We start from the raw sequence: 27,304 nt of genomic DNA, 5'->3' as shown, positions 1-27,304 counted from the left end.
TGCAGGCACATCCCACACGGAGCTGTACCCTTGCACCTCCCCGGCTGACCTGCATTTCCCCTTTTGGTCTTGGGAGGGGCAGAATCTGAAATGATAAGGGGGCGTGGCCTCTCTGTCTTCCATCCCCCGTTCCAGGACTAAAGAGCACAGCAAGCCAGCTTTCACCCGGTTTCTTTTTTAATATACCGTCTCTTAGATTTCCTTTTTTTTTTTTTTTTGGCTAGCTGTTCTCTGGGATGTCTTGGTTTACCAGAAATTTGTGGCAACCCACAAAGCTCCAGTTGCTAGCTGAAAAGCAAAGGTTGTGAAGGCATCAGTCATCCTTTGCAGGAGCGATGAATGGAAAATGGAAGATGCCAGAGATTTTCTTTTCTTTTTGATTGTTTTATGGATGCAAAGAGCAGCCAGTTGCAGTGGAAGCAGGCAGAGTACCACAAGTGTACACTCTATAAAATTAGGATACATTTTTCTGGTTACCTTATGCAGTACTTCTGGTATTTTCAGAAGTTAAACTTTTTTTTCTGACAAACTTATCTGTCTTTGTTCCAAATTCTGGGAATCTTAGTAAGTCACTGATACCTTTTGTTGGTATAAACCAAAGAATAAGGATAAGTAATGATGTGCAGTCTTTTGAATGACTCTGAAGACTCTAAGGACATTGTATTTCCTTTCCAATCTGAAATGATGCAAAACCCTCCCCTCATTTTTGCTATCTTTTATTTCTACTTTTTAAGATGTGCTCAAACATTTTAGCGAGCTGAATTGGATTTAGCGCAGGCGAAAGCACGGGAAGAATGCAAAAGAAAAAAAAATAACCAAACAAAAGGAAAAGAAAACTAAGTTTTGCCCATGCATGCTCCTAATGAAAAGATTATTCTTATGCTGGTCCCAGAAAAGTCATCAGAACCCACTGCATTTTATTCCTCACAGTTATTGTGCACCAAAAATACAAAAAGTAAATGCCAAGTGCGGGACAACATAGATTAAAGCAAATGTTCTTAGTTCTCTCTGGGACCAAAATAGTTACTGAATCCCTGGCACTTTCAGATCTTGCCACTCCTTTTTTTTTATGTCAAAGTGAAAGTCCCAAATACAGGGCCTGATTTACTAAGCTTTCGTTTCCATAGACCAGAATGGGAAACGAAAACCATAGTTTTAAATTAGAGCCTCTACTGAGGATCATAAATACTCCGCATTGTATTCCCCACTTTGACAGAGAACAGAGCGCAGCCCAAAATCAAGATGGTCTGAGTGATATTTTAATAAATATAAGCAACCTGGTTCTATGGGAATTATGTGCCTGGACTGCTCCACCGATGACAGACACCGAAACATTACTCTCGAAGTGGAGGAATTAGAGGCTGTGGAATAACACAGCGCTCTGGTTTTTCCACATGTGGCGTTCATTTTTTTCCTCATACTGGGATATAATAGAAACTAATCTTCAGACTCTAAATGCTCTGAGCTAAGCCCCTTTTGTTAGGTTATTTTGCTCATTTTGTTCGGCGCTGTTGCAGCCCTGAGACCACTTTCTATTTACATACGCTCAGAACCCCGCTGGTTAGGACTCCCGGCTCCACAGACAGGGCAATTAATCATTCCCAAATCCTCCTGCCGAGCACTCGACGCCTCCGACAGTGGGGCTCAGCCAATCAGCGAGTGCAGGTGTACCTCCAACCTGCGGGAAAAGTCCGGCACGCTGACCCGGTGCCAGCAGCACGCTCCCTTCCCTTTTTCGGTCTCTTAGCCCTAACAAGAATAACACCACTAAGGGTGCCCTTGCAGCAGACAGAATTTGGGGGACCAGAGGATGCAGCGCTCGCTACTTCACGGGCTTGTTGGCGATTCGCATGGGTCCTGCATCTTAAGACAGCAGGCAGATAGAATAGAGCCATGGCGTGTTTTATTATGATTAGATTGGGAATTTTTAGCCCGTTTTCCATAAGAAAGGCTAATGAGATCACTGTGTGTGTGTATGTGTGGTCCTAATACATTTTTGGTTTGGTGTCCTATCTTCCCAAATTTTCAGGACATGTCGGGTTTGGGGGGGGGGGGGGGGCACATGAGGATTCTGACAGGGACGGATTTTTTTTTTCCCCCCCAAATCCATGCATATACACAGACTGTGGACACACTCGCCTACGCTTTTGTAAAAATAGGTTCTTTTCATTTTGGCTGGAATTTCTTCGGTTTTTTTTTAATGTTGTCACAATTAAAAACTGCTTTGAAACCTATTGTATTCCTCAACCCACATTTCTATCGTAGATGTAGGTTTATTACTTATCTGTTCTTTCAAATTCAAGCACTGCCTGCCTCACAGATTGCACTTGGCTCTTGAAATAAAAGGAGCTCACCATCTTAAGAAGAATATATCTGCATGTGTATATGTTTTATTCTGCCTTGTCAAAGCAATAAAATATCATGTGATTGACTAGTATTAGGTCGGCATAAGCCAAAAATTGTTTGACGAAGAAACAATTTCTAGTTCCTGAAAGATAAAACAGGTAGGGTGAATGCCATGACATGGGTGCAGTGTGAGCACACAGTGGCCGCAAGGTTTGGGGAAAACGTGGATGAATCACAAGGGCGGGGCCACTGAAGCGCAGAGGAAGTTGCCCCTCTATGCCCTTACTCAGCCGGGAATTTTTTGTTCACCCAGGGCAAATGTCAGGTGAAGCTGGGAGTTTGAAAAATGCAGGGGGAAATCACAAATTGAATGAATGCTATTATTTTGTACTAGATACATTTCTCTACAGAAGATCAGATCAGCTATTCCACACATACCCAGTCCTCCATCACCATCCCCCCACCCCCCACCAAACTACATTTCTACATATCCGTAGGGCATATACATATATATATATATTTTTTTTTTTTTTGCAGCTTCTTTAAAATGTGTTTTTTTTTTCCATGGGAATAGCTTATCTTTAAACTAGAGATCATAAATCATTCCAAAAGATAGCACTGACTTCAGTCTTTGTGTGTTGGCTGTTAACAACTGAAAGTAGTTAAACAAAAGAGGAAGAGAAATTAACATTTGAACCATATTGTTAGTGAAAGGGCACGAGAGTGCATATCCATGTTTTAGATGCTGTGTGCATTGTACTAGGATGGGCATCTTGCATCATATAGGTCTTTGTAGCATGGAAAATGAGCGGTCAAGGCTTCTTTGAGTACTTTTATTTACAGTGCACATGAAATCACAGCAGGTCGTCTTACCGTCAGCAGTAATCACAGTAACAATCTCCGTTCACATACAGGATTCACCTTTAGGACAGCAATGTGGCAGGAGCTGCCTTCTCCTGGAGACCTAGGCCTGGCCTGCTGATCCCAGCTGGGCTCTGCCTCTTAACGTGCCTAGCAGGGTCCCACCTATAGAGCTCCCTCTGTGGGGATTTAAGGTTTAAGGATTTAAGTTTAAGGAGAGGTAGTGAGGCCAGCTTGACCCATTGGGGTAAGTGTCTTCACTCACCCTGGATCCCAACCAGAGAAGTGGCTTCACTCCCCAGTAGACTTTTTCTGGCCTCCCGCCAGTTATACATTTGGTTGGAGCTATAGGGTCATGCTCCCCCCTTCTCTCTAGGGTTACCCCAAATACCACCACTGTCACCATCACCCATTGTGCCCTTAGCCCAGTGACCACCCCCAGTTCTTCAACTGAGACCTTAAACAGCTTCGTGTTTGAATTCTCCTCTGGCCGGACTCTCTGGACTTTCTTTGGGTGCTCCTATGATGGCTTTTTCTCCACTTGTTGCACAGGTCTCCCTCCTTCAGGCTTCAACTCTCTTTCAGCTGTTGCCATGATATTTTATGACTCATCCGGGCCATCTCCACCTGTAATGCCTCACTCTGGCTATTATGCAATGGTTGTGTTTGGGTATGCTACAGCACCTTCCTCTGGTCTCTCTCTGTAATGCCTCCCGCTGGCTCCTCTCTATAATGCCTCTCTCTCTCTTTGGCTTCTTTACAGTGTCTTCCTCTGGTCTCTCTGTAGTGCCATCTGCTGGCTCCTCTCTATAGTGCCTCTCTCTCTGGCTTCTTTCCAGTGCCTTCCTCTGGTCTCTCTGTAGTGCCATCTGCTGGCTCCTCTCTATAGTGCCTCTCTCTCTGGCTTCTTTACAGTGCCTTCCTCTGGTCTCTCTGTAGTGCCATCTGCTGGCTCCTCTCTATAGTGCCTCTCTCTCTGGCTTCTTTACTGTGCCTTCCTCTGGTCTCTCTGTAGTGCCATCTGCTGGCTCCTCTCTATAGTGCCTCTCTCTCTGGCTTCTTTACAGTGCCTTCCTCTGGTCTCTCTGTAGTGCCATCTGCTGGCTCCTCTCTATAGTGCCTCTCTCTCTGGCTTCTTTACTGTGCCTTCCTCTGGTCTCTCTGTAGTGCCATCTGCTGGCTCCTCTCTATAGTGCCTCTCTCTCTGGCTTCTTTACTGTGCCTTCCTCTGGTCTCTCTGTAGTGCCTTCCGCTGGCTGCTCTCTATAATGCCTCTCTCTCTCTGGCTTCTTTACTGTGCCTTCCTCTGGTCTCTCTATAGTGCCTTCCGCTGGCTGCTCTCTATAATGCCTCTCTCTCTCTGGCTTCTTTACTGTGCCTCCATCTGGTCTCTGTATTTATTCAGGGTTTTTTTATTCAGGGTTTTTATATGCCGACATTCGTGGGAAACATCATGCCGGCTCACATCAAACAACGATAACAGTAAACGAATAAAGTTACATAGAACAGGGCAGGGGCCTCGGGGAATCTCAGAAAAGGTGGGCTTTACAAAGGTATAAAATATATACAGCATTAACAATAATGAGTTATTGTATGCTGCCTTCCTCTGGCAAATCTGTGCTCCTTCCCTCAGGTCATTCAATACTGCCTCCTTCTGAGCTGCCTGTGTTGCCTCTTTCCTTGGGCCAGGAACTCTCTTGTATCTCAGCCACAATCACTGCATGTTCAATCAGCTGACTCTCATTCTCTTTTTGTAAGCCAGGCCTCTCTTCTGCCACCTGTTCCTGTGGTGTGCTCGCTGGTTCCACGCATGTTTTCCCATCTCACTGTCCACAGGCTCTGTCTGTCTCCAGCACACTTGCTGCATTCAGTTTCCTCTGAAATTGTGTCCACTTGCATTGCATCCTGTTCTGACTTTACTCTTGTCAGGTTGGGACTTGGGAGCAGTGCTGTTGCTTACCATTCTTTCACAGCACAGCTCCAAGAATTCTGGCACCATTTTGCCCTCTCTTGAAGTTGCCTCTGCCCTTCCAAGAGGTTTAAAAATTCAACTTGCATTTTGGCTTCCTTGAACCCTAGGTTTGAGCAGTCTGCCTTCTGCTGGAGGGCCACATGCTGCTCCCACGTACACATACAGATGACTCTGGCAGCTTCATTCCTGCAGGCCACACCCTATTCAAGCCCAGTCTCTCTGCATCAATTGTTTCTCTCACTCTTTTTTTTTTCTGTGCAAAGGTAAAAAAGGAAAAAAAATCCTGCTTATCCAGCTTTAACTTGCTCACTTTTTTTCCTCTTTCTCAGGCAAATCTAATCCTCCTGGCCTGCTTGTTTCCTGACCCATTAAACCAATTTTCTCTCTGACCTGAAAAAAAACTTTAAATTGTTTGACTTTGTGGTCTTCCCTGAGCCACAGTCTTTTACAACCCTCAGTGCTGTGTGCACTCCTGTGCGCTGTACCCTGTTTAGAAGCACAATGAACACAGAGTGATGAGAAGAGGTATAAAAACAGAAAAGTATTGGCAGCTATTTTAATTCTGGGTCCCTGATCCACACCTTTCTGAAGTCTTCCATGTTCTTGTGCACATATCTAAGAGCACTGCTTTGCCTTCAAACTTCTTGGCAGGCCACACACACAACAAACTTTCTTTTCTTTTTTTTTCCCCTGGATACTTGAGTTCCCCACTGTGCACAGCTTAGAGAGAAATCCTAATACCATATGTGGCACAGTAAATGAGCGGTCAAGGCTTCTTTGAGCACTTTTATTTACAGTGCAGATGAAATCACAGCAGGTCTTCTTGCCTTCAGCAGCAATCATAGTAACAATCACCAGTCCCATACAGGATTGACCTTCAGGACAGCAATGTGGCAGGAGCTGCCTTCTCCTGGAGACCTGGGCCTGGTCTGCTGATCCCAGCTGGGCTTTGCCTCTTAACCTCCCCAGCTTGGTCCCACCCACAGGACTCTTGCTGACCAGCAGGGTCCCACCAACAGAGCTCTCTCCCTCTATAGGGATTTAAGGTGGATGAGGCATAATATAGCCTGGTCCCACGCAGGTTAAGGAGGGGCAGTAAGGCTACTCCTTCACAGTCTTCTTCCGGGGTACTGACTGCAACAGTCCTTCCCATGTTGAGCAGGATGCTCGTTTGCTTTATATTTTCATTTAGGGGGTGCACTATGGGTGCTCTGCACCAGTTTTCAAAAGGAAAGGACACAGGTACTTTCCCTTTGAAAATTGTCTTGGGAAAGGGCACCCAGAGATTTGCATTTTCTTTATCCATGGATACTTCTTCTCTGCAAAACAACATGTGTTGTTGCCTCTCCAATCTGCCTCCAAATCCACCTACGTTTCCCGCAGGATAAAGTTACGCACACTGTTGAATCCCACACCTGCTTTTACCCTTGGGCAATTTCAGACAGCCAAGAAGTTTACCCGGCCAAATCACTTTTGAAAATTGCCCTTTTTAAGTTACGTTCGGTTGTAGGATAGTAACATTTATCTCGCCGATAGTACAGACTGGTAAAGGATGTGCAAACCTGTTAAAACTCTTGCCAGTCTGTAAGTCTGTGGCAATTCCACAAAATCAAAGGCTGACAAGATTTGATTGCAAAAGCCCATAATTCCGCGGCTTGCGGCAAACTCTGTCCTGGATTGGCAGAAGTTCAGCTGATAAAAGAAAACCTATGGCAAATGAGGCTGTGACAGAAAGTGGGACCCTTCAAAGAACAAATGCAGTGGATTTTTGTTCATGCAAACTATGAGCAATCTGCACCTGGTTCATTCCTTTTGTGCACGCCTACATATCTGGGATGGGACAGGAATTCAGCTGTTAGCCAAATTCTAGAGAATTTCCTTTAACTTACTTTCCAGTTTTGCCCGTTTTTTTTTTTTTTCTCATACACAACTTTAACAAACATATGTAAGTAATATAGTGTCGATGGAGCATTTTTGCAAACTGAACACCACTAATCTGCCTTCAATTCAAAAACTTTTTTTTTTTTTTTAAAGTTTGGTCATCCTTGCCTGGTTCCTATGAGATAAGCATTTCCAGGTTTCTCAGTTTTAATATGATTCTGGGGATTCTCTAGTTTTTCAACATATCAATCCTTCATTCAAAATGCATCCGCTTTTGGTTCTGCTCTAAAGGCATTATTCCACATTTGTTTTTCTTTATTTGATAAGATTATCTACAGAATGAATTTACATTACAGATTTGGAGAGAAACGGTCAGCTTGTCTTTTGCATTTCTGAGTGTAGCTTCAATAAAACTCTCATACATCACATCTTGTCTTTGGCCCAGTCAAATGAATTGGAGCCTGCTTCAGTCCTCTCTACTATGCTAAGGGAGAGTGAAATAGTGATAGAAAAGCTTTTTCTAATCCTGTTTGAATCCAGATTCAGATCTTTAAACATTTGGCCCAAATTTAGGTAGAGAATCACAGTCAGCTTCAACCTGGCTTACATCTGGGTCTAATTTGTTTGCTAGTTGTAATAAATCCAGGTATATCAGATTGATTAGTCTATTTCAATAATAAAAAACTGAATATACAAAGGATTGTAATACTTTCAATATGATTTCATATCTTTGAATATTTTCATTTGAAGCTGGTCAAAGATCCAGGTCGTTAAAATGTGGAAATAGCATTCCAATCATGAATTTTTCTCAATTTTTCTGATTTGATGGCATCTCCTGCTTTAATTCTATCAGAAGCCCCAGTTCTCCTTCCCCATTTCAGACATAACTTTAATTTTTTGGATTTTGGATTTTTAACCCACTTTCAAGTCTGCCGTTGGACTATACCACAAATCATTTTTTCTAAAGCCAGGCTTAACTAATTGGGATTTTGTCCAGTCAAATGGAGAATTTAATAAAACAAACAAAAATTGGCAAGAAGATAATTCAGACTTCTACATTGAACTTGATATATGGAGGGGGTGATCTTCAAATAGCCAGCACAGCTGCAAACGTCGCAGGAACTGTTTGCCCATGGACCCTATCAAAGGTGGCCAATCTTCACGTGCCGGGTTTGTTTACCACGCTCTCGGGGGCAATCTCCTTACACGCTTCTAAAAGGATGCGTGCCGCGGAAGCCCTGGACATATTTTTAGTTGGGCAGAGGACAGCACCTTTCAGACAGGTCAATTATCTGGGAACGTTGCCATTTACCTACACACGTGACTTCGAAGATTGCCCTCTACATGTGTGCAGGTGATGGGGGGGGGGGGGGGGAGGGGAAAGAGAGGAGAGAAGAGCTAGAAGATAGGAAGCAGGAGGAGGGGAGAAGAGTCAAGCGGAAAAAGAGAATGAGGAGAAGAGGAGGGCAGCGGGGAAAGATCTCCCCGACTCCATTATGTATACAGAAATTCTGTCCCAGCAGCCCATGGAACTGGAACGAGTTTTGGGTTTTTTGTTCCCTCCCTTTTGCATTTCACTTTGGTGACTTCCCTGGATTTTTTGAGTTATGTCTCTCTGCCTTCGGAGACAGATGGTCTGTGCTTCGATTAAACACCCCCCTGGCCCTTTGTTTTCTTGCAGGCGCTGATCCCTGGTCTTGATCTGGGCTGAACACAGAGCTCTCGCATCTGACAAGTTATTCTCTTGTTGGCACCATTGGGAAATTCAATTTTCAAACCCCCAAGTCCAACACCATTTATTTTTAGGGCTGTTTTTATTTATTTTCTTTAACTTTCCTAAATGAGTATAAGTACCTTCGCGGCTCTCTCTCTTTAGCTTTTACTTGTAGTAATTAATTTTCCCATATAACTGGCTGCAATTGCCGGGAATATATTAAGACTTCATGGTACTTAAGCACACTGTGTACTTGTGAAGGGTCTTCCACATACATCTCAGATAGATGGGTAATAATGCTATACATTAATACCCTCATATTGGTTTATGTGTGTGTGGCTACTTTGCCAGCATAATTATTTTTCCTCAGTAAAAGCTATTAGAGATCTATTTGGTAGGTTTTACGATCAATAGCTTCTGTGATATTTGTGTAGCAGGCACAAAATAATCAATTGAAGGTCATATAAAGTAAATTACCATCCGTATATAATGATTCTTTTTTTTTTTTTCCTAGGATCAGTTTTATTATTTCATCAGAGTCAAGCCTTCTGAAAACATTCACTTTCCGTAAGGCTGAAGCATGGAAGGTGGATTTTGCCTGATCTCAGCTTATCAAATTACTGAATTAGAAGAGGGGTGAGTTGGAAATCTTTCAAAACAATTCTTCATGACTTGTACCAGCTATGCATGAAAAAAATCTGCCCGCCCTCCATCCCCCTCCAAAACGAATGTGCACTGCCAGTAAGATCAGTTGGAGAGAGTAAATCTACTCAGTGTGATTTAAAAAAAAAAAAAGCATCATTTTTTTGGTGTTAAAAAATTTTCTGTGCATCTGCTGTTAGCTGCGACACATACAACTTTAACACAAACAAGAGGTTTCCATTGCATGGGTCTTAAGAGCCCAGGAAGCCTCTCGCCTCTGCCTGGTGCACAGCGCTATCAATATCCCATGCTATGTATTGTACATGATGCTACACGAATAAAAGGATCCATGCATGAATGGACACCATTGACATCAACGTCTAGGGCTTCCTCCTTGGGTTTTACTCCTAGCTTTCTTTGATTTTCCAAAGTGATTTATTTCTATCATGTAGTGGGGGCTTTGTTTTGCCCAATTATAATTCCTCTGGTAGACACTAAGGGATCTTTACCATCTTGAAAGACCATCCCTAAGCATGAGCAGTCATGGTTGGATGTAGAGCTCTTTTGGGGAGTTTTGCTGGTGGATCCCAGTAGGCCCCACAGCCTACACAATTGGGAATTCACTCTCAGAAGGCCTTCCTAGAGTCTTCACAGTCCTGGGGTGGGGGTGCAGTCTTGTGGAAGAAGTGGGACGATTTTGGTCTTTAAAGAGACCAAGTTCTGTTTTGACCTGCTCCTCTTCTGGGAAGGCTTTTCCCCCATTGCCAATGGAGAATGGGATTTGTCCCCTGTGTTCTGCGCCCAGTTAAAGTAGATACGTCATTGGTCAGGGTGCCTCATCACCCTCCACCTAGAAAAGTGGGGTGTGTGGTGTCCCAGGAGGAAGACTGAATCTTTGGAGAGGATGTGTTTTTGCTTGAGAGAAAGAGAGAGATATTGTTCTACTATTTCCCTACCTAATTTTGGAGAAGAAAGTTTATCTTTCCTATCACTGGGAAGGGACTGGACATTGAATCGGAGGCAGAAGATGGAGGAGATTTCATTTTGCTATGCATTCTTATGATTTTTGATATTTTTCAAGTTGCGGTACATTTTTAGTTGATCACCACTCCAAGTCTCTGCCTATTTTTCCAACTGAGAACCAGCCTTCTGCTAACCACACCTGCGAGTGCTAATGGAAAAGTGATTGAGAGCAGTAAAAGACTGTATAGGACCCTGAGGCTTGTCAAGGTCCAACCTCCCCACTGGTTGGACCTTGGCATCCCAGTAGCTGACTACTGCAAAGAATGGTGAGAAATTCGGGACAGTGAGTGTGGCCCTGGAACTGAGTGACCTCCTGTATTAGGGACCTGAAACTGAGAGGGGTGACATTCATTTCTTGACTTTTGGGTAAAAAGGAACACATCATTTATTATAGTCATACTATCTTTATTCTTTCTCCAAGTTCACTCTTCAGCTGTTCATGTTGTATTCATTGGGTACATCAACCAATGCGATGACTGCATACGATCAGATGAAATTTCACTCAGCAGAACCCTAACTGATGAAGGTAGGAAACGGTGGACTAAAGATGCTTTCAAATCCTTTGGGGCAGATTTTCAAAGGGTTACACCCGTAACATATGTGCGTAACCCCCAAAAGGCTGCCCCTGCACGCACTGAGCTTATCGTGCATAGGCTAGGTGGTGCGCACAAGCCTTGGGACTTGCGTATGTCCCAGCGCTTTGAAAAAGGGGTGTTCCGGGGGCATGTCCAGGGGCGGGGCCGAGGCCTCCGGAACAGCCACTGTGCCGGGGGATGGCGCGCTGGCAGCCTGCCGGCGCGCGCAAGTTACGCCTGCCTCAAGCAGGCGTAACTCGCCGAAACAAGGTGGGGGGGGGATTTAGGTAGGGCTGGGGGATGGGCTAGATAGGGGAAGGGAGGGGAAGTGGGGGGGATTGCAAAAAAAAGTTCACTCCGAGGCAGCTCCAATTTCGGAGCGGCCTTGGAGGGAATGGGGAAAGCCTTGGGCTCGGCGTGCGCAAGGTGCACAAGTGAGCACCCCTTGCGTGCGCCGACCCCGGATTTTATAACATGGTAGGTTTGGGCAGCTCTGGTGTTACTGTTGGATGTAGTGGAGAGCTATTCAGACTAATCCTTGGAACCCTTTTAGCCAGTTTGGTTTTCAGGATATCCCTGATGAATATGCATTAGATAGATTTGCATACAGCATCCTGCTTCTTAGAGCTAATATAGGCAAATGCAGTTCCTGCATATTCATCAGACTTGTCCTGAAAACCAGAGTGGTGTGGATATTCCCGAGGAGAACTTTGAAAATGCATTCCACATAGGTTTACCAGATAATTCAAAGTCATAGGAAACACACTAAGCCAGAGCAGGTTTTGTTTCGCTGCATGCATGGACGTGTAATCCCACTTTTCTTAAAGAAACTATAAATCTATACATACAATGAGAGAAACATGGCCTCTGTCAGCCTTAGTCTGGCATTAATAATTTGTATGGTAATTAATAATCTTAATTATTGATCATTTTATTATATATACTTTTAATTAACTATAGTAAAGCTAGTGCATTCCTAAAATGCATTTTAACATATTACAACAAGTGACTTTTTATATCCATGCTGTCCACTATATATAAGTTAAAGGAGTGGTTAGAAATTGTTGCTTAACAACATCCTATCTGAGATTGTACCCTATTGTTGATACCTAATGATCTATAGTAATGAAGTTTGCAAAAGACACAATTTTGTGATCAGATGAGTTAATTCAACTGCGACACTCTAAAGAACACCTCTATCTGACAACTTCTCCCATGTTTTGAAGAAAAAGCTATTTACAAGTGAGAAAGCAAAGAATATTGAGGCCAGCATACAGGATTACATTCCAGTTCCTTAACCGAGCAATAAAGAGTGTTGGGGTGCACAGGGTCACACACTGATCTGGAACCGTTCATGATAACTGTTTGCAATCTTTATTGAAAGCCTGTTTCTATCTCTAGTGCTGCACAAATTCTGCACGAAACAACTAGAAATTAAAAAGAAAAAAAAAAATACAAGATGCGCTTTTTCTATAGAATTGCAGCTCCACTGAGCACAGTGTGATCCAGGAATCAGCTGGATAACCCTTTGGCTATATTGGCAAAGAAAAGACCAGGGATGAAAAATGAAGAACATCCCATTTTAAGCTAGATAAAAGCTCAACTTTCCAAGCAGAAATCTGACAAGAAAAGAGAGCACATCCGACAGTCGACACACGCCAGCGGTCCCCGTTAACATATCACCGCTGATAACATTTTGCACGATAGGACCTGGAAATAGGAAAGTAAATTGCTGGACGTTGCACTCGCAATAAATCACATCGCCCCCCCCCCCCCCCCCCCCCGGTCAATAACGCTCATCCCACCTGTAGCAGTGAAAGGAATCCCTCGATTCGCTTTCACTTCGAACCTGACACCCCTGCGTCTTTGGAAACAGGCAGGTTCACCTAGCTTCCGCATTCAGCACATCCTGGGACGGGTTTGCCAGCACACAAGGGATAATAAAACCGTATTCCTAAAGCTGAATCCAACACAATGTGCTGCGCAAACAGTAATAACAAACGAAGCTAGCAGGAAACGTTAGCACACGGCATCTGCTATGATCACATAACCGTCAGACAGATGTTTAATCCCAACTGTTAACATAAGATCATTTGTATGTTTGAAGCGATGGATCCCATTCGGGTTTTCTCTTCCTGATGTTTTGGTGACTTTGCATTCTCTTTCACTGGGAAATACTTTCTTTTCTCTTTTTTTATTTCTTTTCTTTTTTTTTTTTAATTTTATTATTCCTCGCTCTCCCCACCAATTAGTTTTAAGGTTAGAGGAGTGGCAAGGTTCCTTGACTTCCGGTGTTCATTTTTCTGCACAAGAACTGTGTGGTCTTAGTCAAACGGAGCAATCATCCTCTTCTTCGGAGAGATCCAAGTTCATTTCCTCGGAGAACGCATCAAATGTTATGCTACAAAGATGCTGAGAGGACCACCCGTGGAACAAAATGCCGCAGCTGCAGCCAAGTTCCTGGCGAGCAAAATCTGAAACTCCCAGCATCGCCACCCCTGCCTTGGATCAGTTTTCTGCAGCTTCAGCCCAAATGTGAAAACAACCACACCAGGTCTTAGTTCTCAATCTCCAGGGTCAAAGGAGCCTGTGCAGAATGCTGTGTGTTCTTTTAATGCCTGGACTGAAAACACTTAGTAGCTGCCTCAGGACAGAGATGCCCTGCATCCCCAAGCATTTGTCCTGTAGAAACAAGATGGAAGCAAAGCCTTCAGGGTATCAGGCCCAGAGAGGAGAAGAATCCCTGTAAAGCAGAGTACAGTAGCTAAAGCCCACTGTCAATTTTTTTTCAGCTACGTTCTGTGGTCACAGGGAAAGGGATAAAGTGGGGTTGCACTCCACTGAAATTAGAAAAATGTTTGTCGGAAGCTTCAGAAGGAAATACCTACTTATTGCTACTGGGATTTCTGTGTTTCTCTGCTCTCAGCTGCTCCCTGAGCTCACAACGCCCAACCCAAGAGCAACACATGAAAGCAAAAAATAAAAAAAATATAAAAGGTATGGCACTAGGGCGATAGAAGGGAAGGAACCAGGAACTTAAAGATACAAGTTAGGTGTATCTTCAAAGGTTCGCTGTACTGACTCCTGTCGTCCCTGACATTTTCAGCTATGTTGAAATATTCCTTCCCTCATGGGAAATAGAGGGCAGCCTAGGGCTCAGAATAAGGGGCTAGTGACCAGGAAAGTTCAGCTACTGCTTCTGCCCTGGCATTCCTTAGCTAAATAATTTTACCTCCCATTGCCTCGGGTATTCACCTAGATTCTAAGCTCTCTGGGGCAGGAACTTGTTGTTACCTGAATGCAATTTGTTAAAATGTGCCCTCATTTACAGTGTTATTTAAATGTCAAAATAATAATTAACTATACTCCAAAATGATTTAAATATGGAGACCTGCACTTAAAGGAGGTGTAGAAGTTATACAAAGCTTGCAAATAAGCTGCAGGTTTTTAACCTCATTTTTAGCCAGAGTAGCCTTGCCTCAGTTTATCGCACTCCCTTACACAAAGGGGAAAACTGAATGCAAGGCTAGAATTGTAGCACTTGTGCGCTGTCTATCAAGCCCGGTGTCGGAGAAGAATGTAAGTAAAAACAGTTTCATGTTAGGATGCTACAGGACGCCCTCAGAGAATTTGACTTCTATTAAATGGATGCCCTGATAAAAAAAATTTAAAACAAACCCTCAGGTTTATCTGCCGAAGCCAGTGCAGGGCACTTGCCATTGTTATAGGAAAAAGAATACTGCAGTTTTGCCAAAAATGTCACCCAAAAGCCAACACTGAAGAAAACTCAAAGTAAGTGCAGTAGCCACTGGCTATCAGAGTGCCGGCTGTCTGGGACAGTGTGGCACAAGTGCCTCTCGCAAATGAAAAGTCACTACAGAGACACTCATCATGACCCTGGGTTAGACTAGGACATCAGGGGAAATTCCCAGTGGAGTGGTCTCAGGGGCAGCTCCAGGCAATCTGACGCCTGAGGTGAGGGATGAGATGGTGCCCTCTCGCTCTGCCCCCTACTCGCTCCCCCCCACCCATCCCTCCTCCACGCCACCGGCCTGGCCTCTGGCGGTGATGACCCATGGCAGCGACCCTTCCTCTTTTCTGCCGCCGCTGGCCTGGGTCGGCAGCCGCGGCAGGGGGAGGCAGACGCCACAGCAGCGTTCTGAGAGGGGCGGTTTTTTTTTTGCCGCCCCCAAAATTCTGCCGCCTGAGGCGGCCGCCTCACCCTGCCTCATTACAGGACCGTCCCCTGGGTGGTCCGGGCAGCAGAAGTCACAGTGCAATGCAGAGGGAGTCAGCCAGCCGTCAGTGCCAGGACGCAAGGGATCCTGTGCTCCTGGTTCCTGCACCCCCTCTTCTGTAGGTGTTTCAGAGCCTGAAAATCTGTCCCCATGTGACTGAGCCGTCAACAAAATCAGCAAAAACCCTCTCAAAAGTGATGAAAAATGCCTCCCCTAGCCAGACCTGCCAAGCGACCCAGTTTATGGGCTGACTTTTTCCAAAGCTGCTTTTGATGTGTTTTGGTAACCATAGCACTAATTTCAGACAGTAAGAGCGAGACTGCTTCTACCAGCCTGCCCAGGAATGTAAATCTGAGAGGCTGGGGACGGTGGGAAGAGCCTCCCCTTTGGAAACCTGCTTGCTTGGCAAGCCTGCGGCTGCCTGAAAGCCCTGAGGGAGTTTGTTTAGCTTTACCTGCCAGAGGGATGTATGAAACCGAGCCCTGGCGGGGTCTGACCACAAGCCCGGGAGTCACACTGACACAGGGCAGCGAGCTCCCCAGCAGTATCAATCTTCCTGAATCCTTTCGGCTAGGTTACCTCTGGAGTGCTAAACCATCCCCTGCACAGGATCACGTTTCTCTGCCGTAGCTTACAGAATCCGTCTTTTTGGTTTTTGGTTTTTTTTACAGTTTCAAAGTATCTTGCTTCTTAGTTTTACATCCTGTTTAGTAAACAGCCACCAAAATAAATTAAAAACTGGGTTAATGTCCATGGGTCACCATAAAGGTGGCCGTTTTCTTATTTTGTTTGTTTGTTTGTTTTTTAAGTTTTTCTTTTTAGAATTTTCAACAAAAATCCAAGCAAAAAAAAACCAAACTGGTACAGAAATAACACATACAGATCCATTTATAATAGGAAACAATGTTATAGGCAATCAGAATAAGATCTGTCATACTCTGTCAGCCCACAATTTAAGGGGGAATTGCAAGCTAGAAAATACAGAGAGGAAAAAATATTAATACAGACCAAGAATAACACCGAACGGTAGGGAAGAAACGCTCTGAACACCGGTATCATAGGAAACCTCTAACCCGTGACAGAAGGAGCAGGGCCCTCTATCTCTGGGAAATAAAGTCAGCTGGGAGGGATCAAAAAATACATATTTAGCTTCCTTAAACTTAACTACACACTCACAGGGAAAGTAAAGCCAAAACAAAGCCCCCATACCAGTGACAACCAAACACATCAGCAGAAATCGTTTTCTCTTTGGTTGAGTCCCTTTAGCTACATCAGGAAACATTCGGACTTTCAGTCCTAGAAATAAGACATCCCTATTAAGAAAGAATAGTTTGAAAATGAAATCACGATCTGACTCAGTAGCAAATGTTACTATTACAGCAGAAGGCTCAGTTCCTCCTTCTGAAGATTTTTCAAGAAGTAAAGATAAAATGTGACAATTCTAACGGATGTGTAAAATCCTCTTTCTCTTCTGAAATCTATGGTTTATAGGCAAGTAATGAGGCCTTTGAAACTGGGGCGAGCAAATTTTCTGAGACTTTCAAATTTTCCATAAAACATCTGTGCAGCATCTCCAAAGAGGAGATACCAACTTTTTCCTTGGGAAAATGTATTATCCTGATGTTTTGACGACAGAGAACATTTTCCAGGTTCTCCACTTTACTTTGCAAGCACAGAGGTCCAGAAGAAATAAACTCCCAGCGAATTTTGTAGGACAGACTCTTTAGTTCCCAGTTATTCCGTTCTTGGTAGAATTTCCAGCTACGCGAGATTGTGAATCTTGGGCTGTAGTGGATAACTCCGGTTGGTGCGATGCAAATTCTGCTACTCAAAGAGAAAGCTTCATAATGGCTTCCCAAATTAAGTCTAAAGTTATGTTCTGAGCTTTAATTAAAGATAAAGGGGTAGATTTTAAAAGGCTTCCCGGGAACAGAAATAATGTATGCGCGTCGGCCGGCTGCCGGCGTGCACTTCCCCGGGACAGCAGCTAATGGCCGCTGTCCTGGCTGGCCTCCGTCCCACCCCATCCCTCCCCACCTCCTCCCCACCCCCCTTTCAGGGCCTGGCAATTATGCGCGTATTGTCACTTACACGCGGGCGCGTGGCTGGGCCTTTTTGAAAACGCGCACAGCGCGTGCAAGGCCGAAATAAAGTTCCTCTGTTTTAGAAGCTCCCTCCATGGTAGGCATAGGAGAGGAAAACTCAACAGGCAGCCTCGCTGCCCCTGCACAGCGAGGGGATTCCCCAGAACTATGCTCCTCAACTCGGGCGTCTCCCAGCCTGCCCACGTGATGTGGGCAGGCTGGGAGGAGCACCATTAGGCCCCGTCCCGCTGATGTGCGCACCGGAAGCCGGCCAGCCCACGCAACTTACTGCTGCTTTGTGAAGCAGGTAAGTAGAGCTACAAAAGAAAGAAAGGTAGTTGGAAGGGTTTTAGGGGTCGGGAAGGAGAGGGGAGAAGGGAGCCAGGCTACCTAGGGGGTTAGGAAGTTCCCTCCCAGTCCGCTCCTTTATTGGAGCGGATGGAGATGGAACTGGGAATAAGGCCTTCTGCGTTGCTGAGCACAAATAAAATCCCCCCATTACGAGTGATTCAGCACGCTGATATAAAACCGGGCGTGAATGTGCGCGCGGGTAGCGGATTTTATAACATGCACGCAGTGACACGCGCATGTTATAAAATCGGCACGCCCATGCGCGCGTGCCGGGAACCTTGTGCACATGGACGCCTGCGCGTGGGTATAAATTTTTAGTCGTGTAATTTTACACCTGCTAATTATCTGGTATAAATGATATTAAACGTGTTTATTGTGTGGTACTGGCAGGGTGGGAGGTCTGGGTGAACTGGGGGGAGTTTAGCCTGAAGAAACAGAAGGGTTTTGATGACCTGGAGAAGGATTGGGCAGACTGGTAGAGTAATTGGTAAAACTGCTAATTTCCTCGATGTGTGCATGTTTTGAAATACACCAACTTTATGTGCGTAAATCCCAAGCTATGAGAGTGAGTCTTACTTTATTTTCACATGTAAAATGTATCCATGTATATATTTTTAAATAGGTAGGAAACGTACACGCATTTAGGGGTAGATTTTAAAAGGTGCGCGAGGGAGTAGATTTGTTCGCGCAACCTGGCGCGAACAAATCTACTCCCAATTTTATAACATGTGCACGCTGTCACACGCATGTTATAAAATACAGGGTCGGCGCGCGCAAGGCTGCGCAAAATCGGCAGCCTGCGCGTGCCGAGCCACGCAGCCATCCTCCATTCCCTCTGAGGCCATTCCGAAATCAGAGCGGCCTCGGAGGAAACTTTCCTTCTGGCCCTCCCACCTTCCCCTCCCTTCCCCTATCTAACCCACCCCCCAGTCCTAACTAATTCCCCCCTACCTTTATTTTACAAGTTATGCCTGCCCAAGGCAGCTGCCAGCGCGCCATGTTCTGGTCCAGGGGATGGTCGGGAGGCCGCGGCCACACCCCCGGGCTGGAATCATGCCCGTGGCCCCGCCCCCGGAACGCCCCCGATGACGTGCCAGCTGCGACATGTCCCCAACATGCCCCTGACATGGCCCCCCCCCCCCCCCCCCCCAGGAAAGCCCCGGGACTTACGTGCATCCCGGGGCTTGCGCGCACCGCCGAGCCTATGCAAGATAGGCTCGGCGTGCACAGGGGGTGGAAGGGGCAGCTTTTTGGGGGTTACGCGTGTATCTTACGTGTGTAACCCTTTGAAAATCTGCCCCTTAATGCATTCATATATGTCTTTCAATGCATTGCATGTATTCACACATAAACCTACATATGCGCATTATGGGGCAGATTTTCAAGGCCCGGCAGCTCACGTAAAACCCCGGGACGTATGTAAGTCCCGGGGGCTTGAAAAAGGGGCATGGCATGGGTGGGGCCAGAGCCTCCAGGCACAGCAGCCATTTGCCGCTGACCCCCTGGATCGCAGGCTGGCTGTCGGCCGGCGCGCGCAACTTATAAAATCAAGGTTAGGGGGGGTTAGGTAGGGCTGGGGCGGGTTAGGTAGGGGAAGGGAGGGGAAGGTGGGGGGGGGGGGGGGCTGGATGGAACGGGGAAAGCCAGCAGGACTCCCCAAGGGCTCGGCACCATTTTGAATACCGGCAGCCGACAGCCCGAGTGCAGGAGATCGCTCCAGGATCCCCGCTGGACCACCAGGGAATGTTGGCAAGTCTTGGGGGAGGGGGGGGGGTCAGGAGGGTGGGGGTTTATTCGTTAGTGATATGTTGTATTCGTGGGAGTTCACCATATGTTTCGTGACGAATCTGGCATATACATTGTGGATTGCCAATACGTTGCAAACGAATGCACACCCCTAGCACATATACACACGTATATGGGTGTGCAGCCAGATCAGCGACACGTACATGCTTGCGCATGTTATAAAATCTCCCTGGCACATGTATGTGTGCTCCCAGTTTTCAGCTTGTGTGCACACAGCAGTGAGAGTCAGCTTTGGGATGTGCAAGTGAGGGAGTTGTGTCACAGATGTGCAGCCAGGTCATGACCAGTTTCACCAGTTTGTCTACCAGTTTGCCCAATCTTGAGCTAGGTCCTCCAAACCCCCCTGTTTTTTTTAGCCTGCACTGCCTCCAGTTAGTTAACCCAGACCTCTCAAACACTTCATAGATGCCTGGAAATTTGTATTAAGATTTACATCTCACCTTTAGCAGAAGTAACTCGGAGCTGAACTAAACCTAGACATGAGCCCAGGTGCGTAGCTACTTGCGTGCATAATTCCTGGCCCCACCCTGAAATGCCCATGCTTCACCCATATCCCACCCCTTTTTTTTTGCAACGTGAGATATTCGTGCATCAGTACTTGTGCGCGCATGTAGGCGGCTTATAAAATCGGATGGACACACGCATGTGCTAGATGCGTGCACATCTCCCGATTTTGGCACATGCCTGGCTTTTAAAATTCACCTTTTAGACTAAGCCCTCTGGAGACAGGGAAATACCTTACTGCATCTGAATGTAACTCATTTTGGGCAACCAATGAAAAAGTGTGAGCTGAAAATAAAATAATCTGAATCCTGCTGTTCATTTTTTTCACCTGCATATTCCACACCGTGTGGTTCTGTATTTCTGTCTCGATGGGGAGTGGGTGGTATAGGTATCTGCACTGGAAGCAGAGCAGCATGAGTTACAGATGGGGATAAAAAGTCCAAGAATTTGAGAGTATTTACCTTTTAAAAGAGCAATGCATTCACATAGGAAATTATTTGGTTAAAAGCAGAGAAAAAGTCCAGCCCTCTGTGAAGATAGTTGTTCCTGCAACTCTTAATGTTCAACTTCCCGTGAACGGGTCAAAATCATCAACATTCAAATGCAAGCAAATCCTCTGTTGACTGATTCATTTCCAGTTTTTGTTCAGGCTGCTAGACAGGATATCCTGTGAGCAGGCGAAAAGGGAGGGAAGCTGGCACTATCTGTTTATGAATTACTATTAATTTTCCTCATGTTTTAAGCTTTAGAGTTGCCCTTGTCTGCTGTAATTCCTGTGCTTTTTTTTGAAGAAATAAAACCTTGACCATTGTAGTCAACTGAGTAAGCCACACAGGACAGAAAGAAGTGCCAATGCTGGAAAACTTGTCTTCTTACAAGTTTTGCCATCCTGTTTTAGTATAACCAGACATCAGGGCCTGATTTGCTAAGCTCCCCCCCCCCCCCCCCCCCCCATCACCTACCACCCCGCAGTAAACTTGGAAAAGCCTTCGTAAATCAGACCTTAAACGAGGATCTAATGTAACCCTCGCACAGGAGAGCTTACTCCTAGATTTCAGGGCTGGGTTATTTTATCTAAGGTAGTCATTTTATCTAAGGTAAGTTCATTTTTTTATTAGATATGGGCTACATTCAATTGCGGGCTGGCCATGTTCTGCTTTAGGCAGCGCTTTTCTGTCACACTTAATATCCCACTATGAAAACTGCCAAAATGGTATTAGGAATGCTCTATAATTACAAAATGGCATGGAAGCATTTGATATATCGTTTTCTGTCGTTTCCCATCCAAAACGACAGCAAAAAAACTAATGAAATGTCACTTATGACTTTCATGCCATTTCAGAGGGTGCTGTTTGCAAAATTTGGTAAATGTGTGCATTAAAACCAATGGCTAAAATAATGTTGCTCCCTCGTAAACAAGAACCAAAAATGTAACAGCCAAAGTATGTGCACAGCAAAAAATAAATGAAAATAAAGGTTGTGCATTGTAAAAATGTAGCATGCAGTAAAATAAAATAAACAACATACATAGGAAAACGAAACAATAACAATGGCATAAATCCAAAATAAAATGATATAATGGCATGAGACAAAATTGTTTTCGATGCACATTCCTAAATATTAAGGGTAGCAAAATATAGAGCATGCATTATTCTATAGAACAAAATACCACACTGTTTCGGTTCAAGACAGTGTCATCATTGTTCATCATCCATTCGCCCTCAGCATTGCTCACCAGGTTTAAAAAAAAAGGGGTAAAAGCACTTTTCAGATGAAAGTTCTCAACCATTGCACAAATAGGAGCAAGAAGCTTCACTGAAGTATGGTACCAAAGCTCAACTCTGGGTTTATCTTTTTTAATATCTAGTATTTCCATATCATAAAATGTATATGTGCTGGGAAGTGGTAGTGCAATCTTTTGTGTAATGCTCTGCCAGTAGAGTTAATGCCCTGTCCTTGAGGGCATTAACTCTAGAGACCAGAGGGCATTCTCCATTGCTGTTTCATGTTGATAGTGTGTTAGGTAGGTAATTTGAAGCATAAGGGTGGATGTTAGTGCTATAAACACCTTTTTAAAGGGGTGAACCATTTTTTTTTAAAAATAAAATATCACAAATTTGGCGGTGCCCATAAATTATATGTAGACAGTTGGAAATGTCTGTGTGTGTGGAATTATGTGGTGTCTGTGCATAGTCACATTTGTAGTCATGGTTGAATGTGGAGCTTTTCATACTCATTTAGTCAGCTAGAAGAACAGAAATAAGGCAGAGTGTTTCTGTGTGTGCTCCACTGGAGAAAAGTTTGGGCAAGTGTAGGTTAGAAGAGGCTACAGGTTCATGTTGTCTGCTTTAGTGCTTAATTTGAACTAAAACAGAAATGAATTTTCTTTAAAGGAATTTACTTGAATGACAGAATCAAGTTATTTACTGCCATAACAACGAATGCATTTCCAGAAATTTTCAGGATTGGAAGCTGAACAAAATGTGCTTGTGAGCTAAATGATATTTTTAAAGCTCACCCATTCCATGGTGTCCTTTGTGTCTAATGCATTTCACATGGGTGTCTCTAAATGTCCATCAGGTGGACAGTATGTCCAGAGCCAAATTTTCTGGTGATCTAAAAGTAAAAGACTCCTACTGACATATGATTCTTTTTCAACTGTTATTTGCCTTTGGAGCAATACGTGAACATTACAAGTCACCCACCTTTCCTTTTACAATTCCTGTCAATTTGTTGGTTTCTTCTTTCATCCCCAAGGTCTTCTAATGGTGCAGCCTTACTGGGTAGTAGCCTATTGCTGATGAAATGGCACTGAGATATGGTAGGTCCCATGTGTTAGTGAATAAACGGGAACATACAGTAGAGATGTGCATTCGTTTTTGCCAAATTGGAAAATTGCAACGAAATTGTCCAATTCGACATGTTTCAGGGAGCCCGAAAAAAATCAGGATTTTCCCATTTTTTCGCAAAAATTCGTTTTTCCGATTAGTGCGCACTAACGGGAGTCAGTGCACGCTAACTCCCCGTTAGTGCGCGCTAACTCCCGTTAGCGCGCACTAACAAAAACTAACAAAAAGTAACAAAAAGTAACAAAATCTAACGGTTTTTGTTAGTGCGCACTAACAGGAGTTAGTGCGCACTAACGGGGAGTTAGCGCGCACTAATGGGGAGTTAGCGCGCACTAACTAAAAATAGATTTTTCGCGAAAAAAAAGACCCGAACCGAAAAAAAAACGACATTTTCCATGGCGGCCGAAAAACGAAGAACGACATGAACACAAAAAACGATGCACATCTCTAGGGACAAGGATGTGGTAAAGCACTGCGAGCCTATGAATATTAGTTGAATGGCATTAATGATTTTAATTCATATGGTACTTTGGATCCAAACAGCATCCACATGTACTTTACAGTTTAAAACTTGTGGAAAATGCATGCAGACACCTCTGGAGGTGATGGGCCAACCAATCTCTACAAGTATACGCAGAGAATAGAAACAAATATTATTGTCCAATTACAGTAACATGCTTTAACCACTGGATTACTCCTCCTTCCATGCATTCATGAAGAAGAGTCTTAATGATGAGGAGCTTCCTCATGGAATGAATTTCCAACAAAAGAGAATACTTAACAAGCACGGGCTTTCTTCTTTTGCTTCTCTGTTGCTGTCTGGATGTCAATGACTGCTCTGACAATAAAGAAACATTCAAGTTTTCCTTCTGACCTGATCTCTTCAACAATGCGTTGCTGGAAACAGGCCATAAATATTGTGAATTCACTTGCAGCGAGGAATAAAAAGACTTTATAGGAAGTTATTATCAACGGACTTTAAAGAAGTAGGTCAGATCCTCAACTTCCTTTGTAGGTCTGGGGAGCCATCTGAGTTGGCTCTGCAGGTGAGAAGCGGCTGGGATGAGAATAAGATGAGAGGCTGTTGGGTTTGTCCCTTTTTCCAACAAACTATTTTGATTGTCACTCTCTATCAAAATAAGAATATATTGACAGAATTTTCAGAAGTCTAAAGGTTTTAGAAAGAAATGATTTTTAGATAGGAAAGTTTTTATTAGACTGCATATCATCCTTGAGCAAACTTTTTAAAAAGAGGTTTGCAGATCAACTCATTGAACTCAAATTGTTTTGCAAACCTTTTTGTTTTCAGTAGAAATTGGGCGGTTTTGGCAAATTCATAGAAATCTGTCAGTGAATCCAATCTAACTCGGTCACAAATATGCACAGATAAGGGATGGATATCCACAGGCCCTCAGCCCCCCTCTCCTCTCTTGGGGGGGAAAAAAAAATCATAAAAATTTTAAAAATCCGACTGGAACCTGAAATCTGGTTCCAGTTCGAGCCAAAGTCTTTCACGCAGCATTAATCATCTTTCACATTCATTTATTTGTCTCAGATGAGTGCTTTGCATTATATCCTTGCCACATTTCATCATTCCCTCCACAATAAAACTGTGTCTGACACAGAACTGCAGCACTTTCGCCCACTATGTCTGCAGAGAAAGAATGCAAGATGTCCTTCAAGTTAATAAGAAATCTCTAGAATGATCTTCCCTCCCCCTGCCCAACGTTAGTATCTAATGAACCCCCCTTCTTGCCCCCTACTATCCCCTCCCCCCCCCCCCACACATACACACACACACTCACACCCCAGCTAAGATGCTTATTGCATAAACTTGCCTGCTGAACAAAAGTTAACTTGGCAGTTGCCTTAAGTATTGACTATCTGTCTTGTGGGTGAGGGCTGTAAATTCTCTCTGCTAAGATCCAAGTCGATTTGTTATCAAATCAGGCATTGAGAGGCTGATTCATTGCTATTCAGCGCAATACTGATTTATATGCAGAATGTAAAACAGATGCCTTATGCGATACATATTTATGGTGAGTGCTGTTCTAGGAAGATTTATTACGGATCCCTTTGTCGGGGTGTGCATGAGCAGAGCCATGATGACTTGTATTTCCTCTCAGCCGCCAATGCCAAACTCATTAAAAAGAGGTGTGACTATTAATATACATTGTAATACTGACAGGCTCTAATTTATAACACGCTGGCTGGCTGGCTGGAGTATTCTCCCGACTTGAGGTGTTTTCTGCATTATTTTAGCCGTGCAGTTGAACTATACAAACGTACCATTTATAATCACAGAATTTTTATTTTCCTGCTGCTCTTCCTTTGTCTTCTTGATTTTAATGGCCATCGAAGGAAAGATCGAAGCTGCTGGGGGGGGGGGGGGGGGTGGAAACTAGCTTGTACCATGTCCCCTTTTATCCAGGTCAAATGTGCTGGAGTTTATAGCAGCACAGGGTAGCTTTTTGTAATGGCCATGTAAACACAGATTAAGAGTCTTGTGTTCTGGCCGAGTGTGGTGTCTCCCCAGGCTAAGTGAGCACCGAAGGGCACATCTAGCAATCTTGGTCATGAGCCTGCCTGACAAGGGGCAGCCGGCGCCCTTTACATGGAAACATCACAAATCCACTGCCCCGAGAGGCAAAGTAAGACAAAAGCAAATACATGACAAGGATGTGCCACAGATGGGAGGGGGAGGGGTGCGACCAGGTAAGGGATGGAGCAAGCAGTCATACCTGGTGGAGTTTGTACACAGCAAGCAGCGGTGTAACAGTGATGGTGTTCGTGATCTTAAATTTCACAAAGCTGTTCTGGAGCCAATACATAATTTTTATTTATTTAGAGGACTTGTACTCCGCGTGATCCAAAGTACTCTGCAAATTACAAAGGACGTACAGAATTAAAACACATTTAAAATTAAAAAAAAACAACAAACAAATAATAAATAAATTAAAAATGAATTTACAGCTTAATTAAAATTAGATGTACATAATATAAAAGAGATGTACATAATATAAAAGAGAATATCATCCTAACCAGGAAAGAAAAATGCACCAGCTGTTATGCTTGTGAAAAATCCAATGCTTTCAGCTGTTCCCTAAAGGTGGGGTAACAGAATTAGCCAAATTTCATCTGCTTAGAAAGAATTCCCTGGTCTTCCGTTACACCTTCACATCCCCATTTTTTTCCCCACATTTTCAGGGGTTAAAAATATCCTTGCTAAAAAAAAAAAATAATAACAATAAATATATCTACATAAAATTCAATTGCAATCAAATTATTTATGACTCATAATAAAGCACCTCTTGCATTTTATTTAAAACAAAAGATTGGCTATTGCAACGTTAAAATCAATACAAGGCAATTAATGCAAGCTGGTCACCTTGACACAGAGAGAAAAAAAAATAGCTTGTTAGGATTGAAATATCAACTGTGTTGTCCTTATTTATCAGTTCTACAAGAATATAATCCATAATTATATCCATAAAAAGTATGACACCGAGCTGTCCAGTGAAAAGCTGCCTAATGGGGCCATTGATCATAAAGGTGCCACCATGGGTTTCCTGTGACCAGATGTGGCTGCTTCAGGCCCACCGATTCCCACAGCTGTCTGCTTTGTATAAATTAGGTGTCATCTGTTTCAGCGCAGATTCCCTCACAGCCTCCTCAGTTCACTTAACCTTTAAGTTAGGTGAAAATAAAAAAAAACAAAAAACCTACTTTGAAATGGGATTTGACCGGACCCTGATCAATGTTCGATGGGGGGGGAGAGGTTGGGAATTACTTTTTGACCTTTTCCCCTCAAACCACCACGAAAGTTAACAACTTAATTTACAAATTCCCCCCCCCCCCCAAAAAAAAAGGGGGGTGAGGAACCACGAGCATTCAGAGCTGAACTGGAAGAGGCTTGTGATTCTTCTGCTTAAAATCAAGAGAGGGAGATGGGGGACTGGGACTGCTGTGGTGGTGGTGGTGGTAGGGCGAGAGCAAAATTCCCCTGACCTGGCATGAATGTTAAACCTCATCCTCCAGGACAAGCGGCTGATACGCCTTTCTCTTGACTGAGACAGGAAAGAGGAATGAAATGTTAAACTTCTGATTTAATGAAATCTAACAGGGGAATTCTCACTGCAAGGAATCAATGTCCTCAAGGGTGAGAGCTCTTTTCTGTGCTGGATTCTGTGCAAGCATTTTTTTTTTCTTTCTTTCGGTTTTACAATAAAAGAAGTGTCAAGAAAAACATTTACATACTGGGCAACAATGACATTTTCTGCAGGATTATATTTTCAGAGGTTTAGACACGGGTGCTTTTTGATAACATTATATATATGCACTGATAGTGTTTTATAAATCTTAAAGGTAAGTTGAGCAGACTGGATGGGGACAAACTGGCCTTTATCTGCCAACATCTACTTTGTTACAATGTGGAAAGACTAATAATGATGTTCATAT

At 44.0% G+C, this 27,304-nt stretch overlaps 1 long non-coding RNA gene across 3 annotated transcripts in view; it reads right to left on the bottom strand.

The window, feature by feature from the left end:
* The window catches only part of LOC115075403, a 563,078-nt gene that overhangs the window by 304,669 nt on the left and 231,105 nt on the right, over positions 1–27,304 (bottom strand). Inside the window, exons 4-5 of one of the 3 annotated variants that reach the window (XR_003852486.1) lie at positions 25,588–25,725; positions 23,381–23,975 (exon numbers count right to left, since the gene is read on the bottom strand). This is a non-coding gene — a long non-coding RNA (uncharacterized LOC115075403). Of the gene's footprint in view, positions 1–23,380; positions 23,976–25,587; positions 25,726–27,304 lie in introns of those variants that run through there. The other 2 variants (XR_003852488.1, XR_003852487.1) reach the window with 2 other exon arrangements.

The sequence above is a fragment of the Rhinatrema bivittatum genome, chromosome 13, assembly GCF_901001135.1.
Source record: "Rhinatrema bivittatum chromosome 13, aRhiBiv1.1, whole genome shotgun sequence".
NCBI lineage: Eukaryota > Metazoa > Chordata > Amphibia > Gymnophiona > Rhinatrematidae > Rhinatrema > Rhinatrema bivittatum.
Note: the sequence above shows the minus strand (reverse complement) of the source record. Positions and strands in the feature narration are given on the sequence as shown.